Raw genomic sequence first — 11,209 nt, 5'->3', positions numbered from 1 at the left:
ATTACAGGGTCAAATGTTGGGCTCGCAAATAGAATTCTCTGGACTTTCTGTCTGGGTAGTCAGGTAGGTCCCTCAGTATATAATTAATAAAATTATAAAAGTATATAGAGAGAATTTTGTTGTAAGTATAATTTGATATGCATATAATCACAGTGAAGTGTATTATATTCCTATCATAATACACTAAGAATGAAATTATATATATATATATATATATATATATATATATATTTAATATAATAGTTTAATTAAAAAAAAAAAAATATATTAAATTATTAAAATTTTCGGGCATCTGCCTGACAACCCAGGCAATCCCCCAGCAGGCAGTAATTTAAACTGCCGATCCAGTCATATGATCACAATGATATGGGTTGTCATGCAATCATCCAGATTGCCGCGCAAGGTAAGTATTGCAACTTCTTGCAGTGCCAGATCGTTAGGGCGTACAATGCCGCTCTAACTGCATTACCCTGTTTTTGTAGGGTGGCATAGTGCACCCTAACGGCATTATGGAGATAAAGACACATTACTCCTTACTATTCCTGTGGAGTCCTCTTACACACCGACAATATGGAGCTCCTAGAAAATAGCGACATTAGGATCAAAATAGTGGGACAGAGGGATTTTGAATAATAGAAATAATAGAGACTGTCTCTCCAAAGTAGGGACACTTGGGAGATATGCAACCCCACTGGTGTTATTGTTAAAGGATAACGGTCACCTCAAAACTATTATTTTAATATAATAATAATTTTATCTAGTTTTGAAAGGAAATAGATTTTATTTAAATTACTTGTATGTCAAAAAAAATGAGAAACTCATAGTATATGACATGATTATTCAGCCAAGTTCATGGACCTTCAGATAGTGTTTGAAAACTGACAGTCTCCCTGGTCTTTCCTGTTTCACTCCCAGCACAGAAGAAGGAAACACTATAGAAACTGTCTGTTTTCAACCACTGTATGACCCAAGGTGAATGTAAGTGGCTGAAGGATTCTGTCTTATACAAAATGTAAGGATGAAGTTTTCTCTCTCTCTTTTACATTTTTTAAAATATATATATACTTCATTTAACACAATTTCCTTTCACAACTTTATGAAAGGAATATTATAAAAAAAAAATTGTTTTGAGTTGACAGTAATCACTTTGCAATCTGGAACTTCTTATCATAATATGTATTAACCTGTTTTCTCGAGTTACCTTTTATACGCAATGTTGCTTTCATTTGCATATTTTGTTTTATGACTCACAGGATCCAGATGGTCCAGTAAGAACATGGATGTAGGTACAAACTATTACATATCCATTAGTTAATTACAGGATATTCATTAATGTTTTAGAACACCCTTATTTGCACATCATGGTCTGGTTTGTGTTTAACCAGCTTTTCTCCTAGCAAACATATGTTTACTTTGGTATTGATAGTAAACTAGTCAGCATTGTTGAATGATTAATTGTGAATTCAGGTATTTATATTTGCTGTTAACTCATTCCTGTTTAGAGCTACCTGGAAAATCAAACAAAGAAGGATTCTTGTTTGACACTAACTGAAAGGAACACTTTAGTGTTAGGAATACAAAGATGTATTCCTAACAGTGACCTTTTCCTCAGATTGCTACAGCCCCCGTTGCAAAGGGTTAAAAAAACAAAAACAAACTTTATTCACTTACCTGTTCCTAGAGCCGAGGTCCCTTGGCACTGGGTCGCGATCTTCCTCCCCCATAGAAATGCTTTCCAATGCTTTACTGTGGAGTTTTCTCTGACGCTGGACATCCTCATGCACAGTGCGAGGACGCCCAGTCTCGCTCCACAGAGTCAAACGTTGTGAAACTCCAGGAAGCACCTCTAGTGGATATCTGTTAAACTGCAGTCTTAATACTGCGTGCAATGCAAACATTGACGTTTCTCAAAAACTGCAATGTTTTACATTGCAGGATTAAGGGGGACAATGAATGAAGTGATGTAGGTACCTATAGTATCCCTTTAATGAATTTCATTTAAAGATGCAGATACAATACAATACCAAGATTTTGTTGTACATATACACATATATAAATCAGGGCACCCACAACCCACAGTTCTTTTGGTCTCAGTTGGTTTGATATAGAGAAAGTTCACATGTCTGCATCATCATTCCAACTCTGCATTTTTAACTTTGGAAGGTGCCCAAACCTTTTTTTTTTGTCTATGTATGCTCTTTATTTTCCGTGCATGAGTTAACATAACAAGCTTTCATGCTATGCCCCAACAGCATTAGCATGTTTCGAAATAGACAAAGTTTAACAGTTGTGGCATATAATATAGGTGCACATTTTTTTGTATAATGGTTATCAAGAGAAAAAAAGCTTAGTGAAAGTATTTTAGTATGCGTTTGTAGCAGTGGTGTGTTACAAGATAGTTTTATGTTGGACAGGGTAAGTACAGGCTATGCAATGACATCCTGCTTGGCTGTCCTATAGTATAGGCAAGAGTACAGCACATCTAGTATGGTGTCTTGTGTATCGTATTAGCATGGTTTGTGTACATCTAGTGTGTGTTGAGAGGGAGGCTTTTGAGGTGAGCCGTGGCAGTATTGCAAATGTTACAAGCTAGGTCGTCCGAGTACGCTAGAATGGAAAGGAAGAGGGCAAATATTACAACATAGCGATACAGGCTTAAATTCAACAATTGCTGTCAATTCTTGATGTATTAAGCAGGGTGAGCAATCCTGTCTAAATGTTTGGCAAATGCAGAATAGTATAACCGATAAGAAATATAGATATGGTGAGTATTAGCTTATTCTTCCCTTGGCATAACAGGCTAGACATGGATAGAAGGATAATAAAGGAACATGGTATACTATGCATTACTAGGCTATATCGAGTAGGCAGTTAATTATTAAGGAGAGGAACACTGGTGGCATGACATGTTCAGTAACAAAAACATAGAGATTGGTAGCTAAGGGGAGCTGGGTCAGCCGCGTACATCTCCTGTACTAAAATATAATGCCGTCAGCCTATCCCTTTAACTGGTATTGCACAGTCCCACATTGCTTGAATTTGCAGGCTTGTTGCTGAAGTTGGCATTAATGGGTGCTGTGGCTGCAGTTGCTTCCCTTCTTCCTCTCCTATTTTCCAATTTTCTATCATCATGGGCATGGAGTGACGCGGCTTCAGTGTCTGCCGGTGAAGTGCCTTATTCTTTGTGCGCCGGTGCAACCTCCGTCGCCTCGTGCGCCTCGGGCCTCTGGCTGGAACTGCCTTACATGCTGGGATGCGGTTTGGGTACCGTGTGGAAGGGGCCCCCTCTGCTTCAGGTAAGGTCAGCCTGCTCTCCAGCTTTCTCCAGAACGCGTCGAAGAGAGCATCTAATCGTTGGTGGATAGTGCTTGCCTCTCTTCTCTGCGCTGGGGTACTTGTGGCGCCCGCCATCTTAAGTGTGCCTCCGGCGTCATTGCTGAGGTTTACGGCTCTGCCACAGCTCTTCATAGGATCTGGGGAGCTATCAGGATAGAGACCGGGATCACCCTCGCCGGTCCAGAGGGGGGGTAACGGGGCATCAGGATCATACTTGGAGCCCTGCCTGCGCGGGTCTGGGAGAGCGGCCGCTTCAACCCGTCTCAGCGCCTGCTAGGCCTCACTCGGTGCCAGCGTCTGGAAGGAGATAGATGACCGCAGAATGCGCTCCCAAGACGGTCAGTCAGTAGGTAGGTCTAATTTTAGATTAAACAGCTTGAAAATAGGTTTTTGTTGCGTGCTTCTCCAGGAGCTCATAGGATTCACATCCAGTCGCCATGCTAGTCAGGCCCCGCCCCCCAAACCTTTTTTGAATTAGTATGATAATACAGAAGGTAAGACTGGAAGGACCACCTTGGTTACATAACTTTAGCCCCTGTATATACATAGTACTTAGGGATATTCTAAAGGGATATAAGCTGTTCTCTCCTCTTATCCACCCATCATTTAGGTGTTTTTGTACAGCTATCTACTCTAGTTCATGTATACATAGAGCTATTTCAGCCATTATATTTCTCAAGTAGAGGCTGTTATACATCCACCTGACCCTAAATGTATCTTGAATGAGGCTGTTTCAGTTTTAACAGATTTATAGATTTATGTAAAGATATCCTACCGTATGTGCATATTTATGTATTTGAACATCATCTCTCAAGTATAATGATGCAATAAAGTTTTTTTTCTTTTTAACATATGCCAATTACCTAATTTTTGAGCTGTTAACTTTTTTCCCATGGGTAAAACCTGTGGCTGTGTGTTGTAAATCAGACACTTGAAGGAAACTTTGGGTTCCCCTTTTTTACCATTGCACAGACACACAGGAATTATTTACTCTGTTATACTATAATATGGGGTTATGCCCTCTCTTTTACCCATAAAGTCCAACTTTTGACTATCAGGTCAGTAGTTTTCTGACCACCTAGCCATATTCTTTTTCGACAAAGTGCATATTAGTTGCTTAAGTACCCAATTATCTCACAACCAGAAGACTGCTTCATGTAGTTTATTAATATCAATGTAAAAGTTGTTGCTAGAATGCTTTCAAACTACATGCAATGAGTAATAAAAAACAAAACTAATAAAACAAGATGAAACAGGTTTTATTTTTGGCAGGTCTAGTGAAGAAACCTAATGAATATCTCCCATCAAATGAATTTCCCTATATGAGTCATGTCAATAAATGAAGAAAACACATTAAAGAGGGCCAAGTGGTGTTTCTTAAAATACATTCTGCAGAATGGCTATGTGTGCCAGCAGCATCTCCGGTGGCATGTCGCCTGACGTTATTATGTGGTTCAGCGTTTGAGCTAAGTGCGGTCCTATTGTGGCAATAAAGGTCTTATAATAGGCGTTTGTAAAGCTGTCAGGTTCCGGGGACTTCCCTTGGGGCAGTGAGAGGATCGTTTGTGTTAACTCAATTAGTGATATTGGGGGATACATGTGAGAGAAAACGCTGTGTTTCCTTGCATGTTGGTTGGTGTGTTTTTGAGTCCTCTTTCAAGTTGTATAGTCCTGTATAATAATTGGAAATTTCCGCAGTAATCTCTAGTGGGTTATAGATTTTCCCTCCCTTCTGGTCTCTAAGATAGGGGATCTTCGATTGGGCTTGTTTATGTCACAGTAGCGACACCAGTATCTTACTTTCCCGGTTGCCTTGGGTGTAATGTCTCAATTTTAGTTGTTGAAGGTTGTGTGCCGTCTTTTGGAGTAACAGGTCATTGATTTGCTTTGTCGTGTTTTGTATTTCCTAGTGTGATGTGGAATTAGGGTGCAGGAGATAAGCCTGGGTTACATCATGTATTTTTTTAAGTAGAGTGAGATATTTGGTCCGGGCACAGCGTTTAAGATAGGACGCTCTGCTAATGAGCAGTCCCCTAAGAACTGCTTTGTGGGCCTGCCAGGTGGTAGTGGGTGGGAGTTCGGTTTTCATGTTGATCTGAAAATACGATTGTATTTCCTCCGTTATTTTGTTTATAAAGTCTGCATCGTTCAGAAGGGTGTCGTTTAGGCACCAAGGGGTTTTCCCCCTGTGTTTGAATTTGTCTTGTAGAGTGAGGGACATCGGGGCGTGGTCCAACCACACTATGTCTCCCAGCTGACATTTATTATTTATTATACTGTTATACTATTCACTGTACCTATAAGCTACACTATGTAGTATTATTTGTGTTCCTTTAGGTGTAAGAAACTATAACCTTATACACAACTACCATAACCACTGTTGTTAAGGTAATCTTTTATAGGCATAATCTACTCTATTGGCCATTGGGTAGATGGCAAAGTGTGCGAATGACCCAACTATAATATACTATCAAAGAGCAAATTTACTTTGAGTTCACCTTAAATTCTCATTTAGTGAATAACCCTTAAAGAAAAAACTACGAGTATCAGACCGAAGTCTGAGCCTTATAGCGAGAAAGGAGAAGTCATTCTCAGACTTCTGGGTATACCACTGTTCCTATGTTAGCTCAATATTTCTTCCTGTTTTGACGTTTGGAGGGTAGAATAAGAGAGTTAATGCCAACCACTTTCAATGGGGTCTTAAATAGTAGTATATATTCTCTGTTAGTATCCGCAGTCACAATATAGTGTTTTCTAAAAAATCACTAATGACTTGGCTTTTCACTGCAGAGACTTGTCTCAGAGACTCCCTTTAGGCATTACATTATACTTTATTATTTTATCAAAAAGCCACCTGTTAGTATATGAGCGGAACATCCTGTATGTGAAGTTATTGTCACTCTTCTCAGACTCAATTTGATTATATTTAGAGTGAGGTTTGCTACCCTTACACTCTCTAGCTATACACATAGGGAGATACAAGTGGATACGTTCGAATAACCTTTTTGCTAGATATAAGTTGTGTCATTTTAAAGGATTATAACCTTTTTGCTAAATATCACTTGTGTAATTTAAAGGGTTGCACAATTATCCAGATCTGTTCATGAGTCAAAAGAACTGCTTATTGCCTCCTTGTTAATATATTAAGTTTTTTTTTTTTAAATGATTATTTTTCACGTTATATTTTTTGTTTGTGGGTTCGTTGTTTTACGTTGTTTAAAATAAAATTTGATTTTAACTGTGGTATGTTTATGCCTTACATGGCTTTTCCAATATCAAATGTAAATTAGAGACTATCAATAAGAAGATTAGTACAGACTAGTGAGAAATAAGCCCAATACCAATCCTATCGATTGATTTCTATGTTGGGATATGCCCTAATTACCCCACAACCATTACGGACTCGTTGTTAAATTCTCTTTCTTTGTGTTTGTATATTTATTGTAAATTAAAGACTAGCTTAGACGTGTTTCTAGTACTACCTAAGTAAATGATATGATAAATATTCAGTGGTGGTAATCGTTTTGACTCTTTGCCTCCCCGTCTTAAGATGAGAATTTAAGGTGAATTAAAAGTGAATTTCAAATTGAAGGTCAAAATAGCAGAACTGGAAAAATCATCTTAGTGAACTATGTTTCCATTCATCGTGGCCTTAAATGTGAAATTCACATTGAATTTACCTTGAATTCCCACTTTAGTGAATAACCTTGTAAATATCAATTATATATAAGTATATACAAAAATATTAGATCATTTGAAAAGCTTATCTAAAAGTATTACATTGAGCCCTTTGTTCCTGGTGTCCAGCAATCCAGCAGTTCAAAAACTTGGGACTCTTTCAAGGCATAGGCCTGACTTTTCAGCTTCAATACCCCCTATGTCAAGTTGGCCCTGCCTGTGCATCTTGTGTGTAGGTGGCAGTGACAGTGACCAGATCTTTTGTTCCCACCAGCAACATGACATCATACAATATGATGTCATCAATCAATATGACATCATATTCATCTGTGGCTTTCCATTTCCTTAATATATTCACTTATGTTCAACTGAGCACTCTGGTTTACATGCAGTTCTTGAGTACCTGACAGCTGAGGATACGTAGTCTCTCATGTCTTTAGTCACACTTTACCATCCCCATTCATGAACTCAACTGTGAGCTGAGCAAATCTACAGGACATAGTGTATTCCTCAAAATATATATGCGGGTGGCATTACATTTAAATCACAGATCATAATCTGTATAATGGGTTCAGAAAGACTGCTAAACTGGAAACATCTACTTGTACTAGGACTATGTTATGTGATGAGATTTGACAGTATTATTTACTAAAGTGAGAATGCAAAGTGAATTTCAAATTTAAGGCAAATGTAGCAGATGACACGCAAATCTACCTGTCCTCTCCTGATCTCTCCCCGTCCCTCTTGACTAGTGTCTCTGACTGCCTCTCTGCTGTTTCTAACTGGATGGCTGCCCACTTCCTTAAACTAAACTTGACCAAAACTGAAATTCTGGTCTTTCCTCCCTCAAGTGTTGTTACTCCTGTGTCTGTCTCCCTCCAAGTCAACGGTGCTACCATCAGCTCCACTACGCAGGCTCGCTGCCTAGGTGTTCTCTTTGACTCCGACCCCTCCTTCAAGCCTCATGTTCAATCTATCGCCAATTTCTGTCATTTCCATCTCAAAAACATTGCGCGCATCCGCCCCTACTTAACGCCAGATGCGACTTAGGTGTTGGTCCATTCCACTGTCCTTTCTCGCCTTGACTACTGTAATCCGCTTCTCAGTGGTCTTACGTGCTCACAACTTGCGCCGTTACAGTCCATAATTAATGCCTCGGCGAGGCTCATCTTCCTGTCCGCCCGCACCTCCCATGCCTCACCCTTCTGTCAGTTCCTGCATTGGCTTCCTATAAAATATAGAGCTCAATTTAAAATTCTGGTTCTTGCTTTCAAATCTCTACATAATGCTGCTCCCACCTATCTATCCTCCCTTATACACAAGTATGTCCCGTCTAGGCCCTTACGATCTGCTGAAGACTTACGTCTATCTTCTGTCCGTACTCCCACCTCTGATGCTCACGTTCAAGATTTCTCGTGGGCTGCACCGTTCCTGTGGAACTCGCTTCCCTCCTCCTTTAGATGCTCACCCAGTCTCCACTCCTTCAAAAAATCGTTAAAAACCCACTTCTTCATAAAAGCATATCAATTAAACTGTTAATAGCTCCCAACTGATTCCTCTTCTGCAACTGTCACTAGTCTAATGCTATCCTTACCTTTTGTGTCATTTTACCCCACTCCCTCTAGCATGTAAGCTCATTGAGCAGGGCCCTCAACCCCTCTGTTCCTGTGTGTCCAACTTGTCTGGTTACAACTACATGTCTGTTCGTCCACCCATTGTAAAGCGCTGCGGAATTTGACGGCGCTCTATAAATATCATAATAATAATAATAATAATAATAATAATAAAATGAAAGCATAGCTGACTTTTTTTCAGTTCGGCTATTTTGATCTTAGAATTGAAATTCACTCTGAATTTCCACTTTAGCAAATAACCTTGAATAGTTTATAATGCTGTTGCTACTTTTTTATTATCCATTTTATGTGTCTTTTCTTAGTTATCAATAATTAACATTTAGCTCGGGCGTGGCCGAACCGTCGATGAACACGGACGTGTTTCAATAGTGCTCCGCACTCACCGCGCCTTAAAGCCCACTAAAGCAGGGGAAAAAAACAGCGGAATCCGGGGCCTCCGTCCTCGACCACTTCGCCATGCAACGGCCTGGTCAGACAGGGAGCCAAGATGGCGACGGAGGATCTCCGCGCACCCCGACCCGGGCCGATACTGAGGCGTCGACCGCTGAACAGGATACTGTCCTGGCCAAGCTGGCTGAAGTCAGGGCCTTCCTGGCGGGAGAAATAGCCAGGTCCACGGCTGTGCTCCAGGCAGATATAGGAGCCTTGGGTGAACGCACTGCAGCCCTGGAGGACCGCATGGACACCACCGCCCGAGCCCACAACGACGTAGTCGAAAGGGTGAACCGGATGGCGGCCCGCATGGTTGAGACTGACCTGGCACTGGAGGACATGGCGAATAGGTCCCGGAGAAACAACCTCCGCCTTAGGGGGCTCCCTGAGGTGCGGGACGAAAATCTGCGGGAGACCCTGCTTACCCTCCTACGGCCTCTCCTCCCTGACCTCCCTGAAGAACAGTGGCACATTGAGCGGGTGCACAGAGCCCTGCGAGCCCAGAGGGCGGACATCAACACCCCGCGGGATGTCATTGTACGCTTCCTCTACTTCGGCACCAAGGAGGCCCTCATGAAAAAAAGCCGTGATGGGCCCATCCGGCACGATGGGGCTGTTATCTCCCTATATCATGATCTGGTGCCCTCGACACTGCAACGCCGGAGGGAGTGGCGGCCGATCACTGAGGCCTTACGAGGAGCAGGCCTGAAGTATGCCTGGGGCTTCCCTTTCAAGCTGCAGGTGTTCCGGGGTGACCGGGCGCACGTTCTATCACCTGGTGGCAATCCCCAGCGTTTCCTGCGGAACCTTGGAGTTCAACCACCCCCTGAGATCCCAGACGTCTCCCTGTACATTGATGACCTCCCTCAGCTGCCGAACGACTGGAGTGCCGCCGGAGCCAGGATCCATTGCTGAAGGTCGCAGGGTATTGTATATGCCTTTCCCACACCGTACCCGAGGGACTCCGGCCTTTTGGGTCCGTCCCCGGAAGGGTGCCTTTTTGCTTACCCCCTTGGGGAGGGGGGCTGATGAGGGGGGTCCACACAGGTCGGGGAGGCTGTCACCTTCCCTTTTGGGTGGGGGTGCGGGTTGTGGGGCTGGGGCCATTGCTGGGCGTTTTTAAAGCCCTGGCCGGGTCCAGACCAGCGGTGCTTGTTTTGCCCCCCCCTTCTACCTTTATTTGATGCTTTCACTGCGGGACTCCCCTGAAAAAACACTTGTTACCCCCGGTTAACTGTTTCCCCTTATTTTGTGTATGCCACTTCTGCCACGGAAGGAGGGTTTTTTGGCCGCCCGGGTACCCCTCACTTGGTTTGGGGGGGGTTCGAGGCTGGGTGTCTATTAATGTGTGGGCTTTTTCAACGGGCTTGGTGCACTGACCCGAAGTCACCGGCCTACTGGGCATCCTGTTCCTGCCCTGTCTGTCCCTAGGTTAAGCTACACCAGGATGGAACTGAAATAGCCACGTTTATTGTAATTAGCCTGTAACTGTGTTGCTATGCCACTTATGTTTTTTGGGATCGTTGTGCCTTCTCCCTTTCCCATCCCCTCCTCCCCCTCCCCCTCTCTCCTCCCCCCCTTCTCTCTCCTCCCCCCTCTCCCCTCCCCCCCAACTTCCCAACCTTCCCCTTCCCCCCCCCCTGCCTATCTCGCTGATCAACCATGATCTTAAGATCTTGGCGAAAATACAAGCAGATAGGCTGAACCCGTTACTGACCTCTCTGGTACACGCCGACCAAGTTGGCTTCATTCCGGATAGACAGCTGTTTGAGAACACTCGGAGGAATATCGATTTGATCTGGCAACAAGTGACCTCGAACAAGTGACCTCGCTGGTGGTTGCTATCGACGCAGAAAAGGCTTTTGACAGGGTGCAGTGGCAATTTCTATTCACGGTGCTGAAACACCTGGGGTTCCCGGACGAATTCATAACAACCACGAAGGCCATGTACCACAACGTTCAGGCACAAGTGCGGATCACAGGAGCCCCAATGACGCCATTTCGGCTGTTTAACGGTACAAGACAGGGTTGCCCACTCTCCCCCCTCCTATTTGTACTGGCTCTGGAACCTCTGCTCCAAGCTATAAGGCATCACCCAAACATGCAGGGAGCACGGGTGGGAGATAGTG

Source organism: Pelobates fuscus, chromosome 4, assembly GCF_036172605.1.
Source record: "Pelobates fuscus isolate aPelFus1 chromosome 4, aPelFus1.pri, whole genome shotgun sequence".
Taxonomy (NCBI): Eukaryota; Metazoa; Chordata; class Amphibia; order Anura; family Pelobatidae; genus Pelobates; species Pelobates fuscus.
This window is presented reverse-complemented; position numbering follows the sequence as displayed.